Source organism: Macaca mulatta, chromosome 12 (genome assembly GCF_049350105.2).
Source record: "Macaca mulatta isolate MMU2019108-1 chromosome 12, T2T-MMU8v2.0, whole genome shotgun sequence".
NCBI lineage: Eukaryota > Metazoa > Chordata > Mammalia > Primates > Cercopithecidae > Macaca > Macaca mulatta.
This window is the reverse complement of record NC_133417.1, coordinates 51,571,894-51,576,232: the sequence shown is the minus strand read 5'-3', so window position 1 is coordinate 51,576,232 and position 4,339 is coordinate 51,571,894. Positions and strand designations below refer to the sequence as shown.

Genomic DNA, 4,339 nt, shown 5'->3' with positions numbered 1-4,339 from the left:
TAGAGATGGGGTTTCACTACGTTGGCCAGGCTGGTCTCGAACTCCTGACCTCAGGTGATCCACCCCAGCCTCCCAAAGTGCTGGAATTACATGCATGAGACACCATGGCTGGCTTGTTTTTACATTTCCCTATATTTTTGTGTTTTGTTTGTTATTTTCAAATCAATAAGTAATCTAGGACTAGTAAGTTTGCTAGACTTGGTATTTCCTCAGTACATAAGGTTCACAGTTTGTTTTCCTTGTTTATGTTTTGTAAGTTTTTCCATCATATTTTAGTTTTTTGATGTTTAGTTTTCTTCGTTGAAACACAAGTTTTTTGTTTTTTGCTTTTTTTTTTTTCCCCATGGTCCCTGATCAATTTTAAGCAGTTGGTACACCAGTAGCACTGTTAACTGCTTTCCGGAGCCTCTTTCGCACAGTAGGCTTGTAGTATAACTACAGCTTCAGAGACTCCAGAGACTCAAGCATATGAAGAAGTTTTGAATTACCAAGCTCCAATAACATGCCAGTGATTTTACCAGCAAGAGTAGTGTGCATGGCTTGAATAAGAGGAAACAGTTGTTCACCCAATATCTGCTTCTGCTGCTGAAGAGGGGCAAATGCCAACATGAAAGCGGTAAAAAGTTTTTGACCTTGGACATGAACAGCAAGCTGCTGCCTGGTAACCTGTGGATGTATATTAAGATGTTGTTGAGGAATGTGAATTCCTGCAGCATATTTGTACTGTGGAATGATGTGGACAGCAGGAGTGGAGCCAGCAGTAGCAGCTACAGGACATGGACCCATTGTCTGTATTGATGAGTTAGCAACACACTGTGTAGACATGACTGGTAACATCTGTGAAGAAGCTGGTCTCAGAGTGGTGGTTAGGAGCAGCTGAGCGGATAGCACAGGTCATATTTTGGAATGGATAAGGTCTGACACTCTGAGCAGCCCAGGGAGGACTTGGTCTTAGTTGAGCAATTTGGCCAGGAGGATAGTATGCAGCAGGTTCTGGGTCTGTGAGACAGCCGCCATGAAGTAACATGAAGAAGGTGCTGGCTGGTAGGGGTTGATTACAGGGTGGGGGCACAGCTCGTACACTTGCCATCTTCTACACATATTGGTTAGTGAGGTGAGCCAGGTGCTCTTCTTTGAGGTGAGCTAAAGCTACATACAATGGCTTGCTGGCCACAGTTTTACCATTCATTGCTGTAACTGCTTTAGCTACTTTTTCTGCAGAGGAGAAACATACAAAGCCAAACCCTTTGCTGCAACCACCCTCCATCGTAACATTTGCACTAGTGATTATACCAAATGGAGAAAACTCTTTCTGGAGACGTTCATCATCAATACTCTCATCAAGATCTTTCACATAAACCCTAGCACCCTGGTATCTGGTGATTCTATCTTGCTTCATCTGTCCAAATTTGCACTTAAGTTCTGTCTACCCTTCCACTTTTTTTCTGAGCTTGAACAACATATATTTGATTTCCACTGAACTCCTTTCCATTCATCTCATCCATAGCTGTCTGTGGATCTTCATGCCTTTCAAAGCTTACAAATCCAAATCCTTTAGATTTTCCACCTTCATCAGTCATTACTTTCACACTTAAGGTCGGTCCAACTTTGAACTCTTTTGCCCTAGCTCCAAGTTCTGCTGCTTTTCTTTAGGAGACCCAAACCGTCCAACAAATACGTTGAGACCATTCAGGCGCATCCCATTCATTTTTTTTTCAATAGCTCCTTCAGCTGCTTCCTGTGTGTCAAAGTGTACAGATCCACAGCCCTTGGAACCACTTTTATCACAAACTACCTTACACGAAAGGGAGTTACCAAAAGCAGAAAATGCATCACATAGTGCCTTCTCAATGTATTTGTCCTGATTTTTAACGAATACGTTGCCCACTCCACTTCTGAGCAGTGATGGATCACAATGAGACCACAGGACTCATACTGGCTTGCCCTTTATAACATCAAAGTTCATGGTGGCCAGAGCACGTTCCGCGTCCGCTGGCTGCAGGAAGTTCACGTACACGTAGCCCAGGAAGCGGCGGGTGATCTGGTCCCTGAAGACCCAGATGGCGAGGGTGGACCGGTTGAGCTGAACTTCTCTTGCAGCATCGCTTCAGTCACATCCGGGTGCAGGTCTCCCACGTACAGCGAGGCCGTGGGGTAGCTGGGGGCGCTGGGGTTCATCGCGGCCCGGCTGCCCGCAGGGCCACAGGCCGCGGCCCTTTCATGAGAGGAGGAGAGCGAGTGCCGGGCCGGGGGTCTCGGAGCCGAGGGCAGGGAGCAAGGGCATGCGCTGAGGGACAAAAAATCAACCAAATCGGAAATGACTTACCAGCCACAGAGTGAGGTCGGTTGGCCGCCGCTGTCTGCGCGCTGCCGGCGGGGAGCCACGGTGCGGGTCTCCGGTTCGGGCGGCGGTAAGGCCTCAGTCTCCTGGTTCCTCCTTGCAGCTGGTCGGTCTTGACTGTTGACCGGGTTATTTTATAAAAGCGGAAGAAAAAATATTATAATTCTCTGACGGAGTAGATGCCGATTTGGGGGGAAATTTTGGGAGGTATTTTTAAAAGATTTTTTTTAGGGAGAAAGGCCATATTCAAGTTTTTATGTCAAGCTAATTAGTCCTCTGATCAAATATATTTTATCTGGGTTTATTTACTTAGTATGTAGATGTCAAAAACTAAATTAGTTGGATGATAAACATTGCAGTTTCTCTTTTTATTGAACTCATGGAATAAAGGAGGAGGCAGAATCATAAAACATACGAAATACATATTAAGTGCAATTAAAGGACGGCATAGGAGTTCAGAGGCATCTAATTTAGCTAATGTTTGTAGGCAAGGAAGACTTCCCAATGGAAAAAGATTCCTGACCTTAAACGTCGAAGAAACAGAAGAATTGACCCAGTAAGACTGTATCAAAAGGATCCTACCTGTATTTAGATTTCCATAAACCAACAATCCACCTAGCTAGTTCCTTTCCTTTCATGACACTAGGCCAAATTTCTTTGGAAGAAAAACCACTGAGCTGCTGCTTCCCCCACAAAACACTTAGAGTCAATGTGGGATTCTAGCCAAATTAGTAACAGGGAGTTCAAAGCCAATTAGGTTAGAAATGATTTGCTTTATTATAGATAGCCATAGATTAAAATCATACTAATTTCCCTTCTTTCTCTTTGTAAATATGTATTCACAATGCCTACATACAGAATTAACATATGGTTATTAAACGACAATGGGAAACAAGAAATGTAATCTTTTACTATATAAGTTTACATAAACATAGAAATAACAGAAAATCTTTTTTTAATGCTCCAGGTGCTTTTCTTAAAGTTTTAATTTTCCATTTTTCCCTAAAAGCATGACAAGTAATTTTAAAATTAAACTATAAATCATTTGGTATTATAGTCTCTATTAATGATTCAATTTCCAGATTAGATTGTTTATTATAGTATGCCAACATAAGATATTAATGAATATGTGTTTATTGGTTATGCTTAAGTATTATTTTCAGGAAAGTAAATCTGTGGCTCTGAGGCAAATATTAAACAGACATGTGTCAAAGATTTTATTTAACCTGTTAATTAATGAATGGACCAGGAAAGTTAAAATCAGTTCAAAGAACATTTGATGAGGTAAGTATAGAGGTAATTTTAAGAAAACGTATTAGGGTGAGATTCTTGGGTTAGGTATAAAACCAGTTAATGTCTTTCTGGGCAATAAATTGTGACTTTCACAGTTATCTCTTCATTGGAGAAAAATGATTTGCATATTTACCTGAGAAAAATCTGTACATTAGGTTGTGTTCCTAAAGAGTCGTAAATTTTGAAAAGTAAATAGAAAAGTAATAAAAGAGCATCTAGTAATCTATTGCTTGTTTCCAAACTTCAGGTAATTCTTCTAATAGTTATATGTAGGCACTTCTTCAAAGACATTATTCTAAAATTCTGTCACTACACTAGTACCTAAGTGTGGTTTGATTAAATCGGTGAGTCACTTCAATAATATACCAAAGTAGACAGTGTTGGCTTTTATGCTAAATTGGCTGCTTACAATTTCTGGTTTGGTCAAGATCTTATTTGATGTTTGAAATTTTTTAAAATACACTTCCTAAAAATGGTCTGATAAACCCATTAAAAGAGAAGCTAAAGCTTAAGTCATAGTAATAACTATTTTAAAGAGATGGATGAATAAGGAAGGAGTCTCTTTATAATAAGAAAATGCATTAGAAATGTTTTTAGTTATCGCATGCTGGATCTAAACTGAATTATGCCCTTCTAAAATTCATGTGTTGAAACCCTAACCCACAATGTGACTGTATTGGGAGACAAAATCTTTAGAGAGGTAAT

General features: G+C 40.4%; 1 pseudogene; it reads right to left on the bottom strand.

Annotated features, from left to right (window-relative positions):
* Positions 1–435: 435 nt before the first annotated feature.
* Positions 436–2,178, bottom strand: LOC721857 (polyadenylate-binding protein 1 pseudogene; annotated as a pseudogene).
* Positions 2,179–4,339: the final 2,161 nt, after the last annotated feature.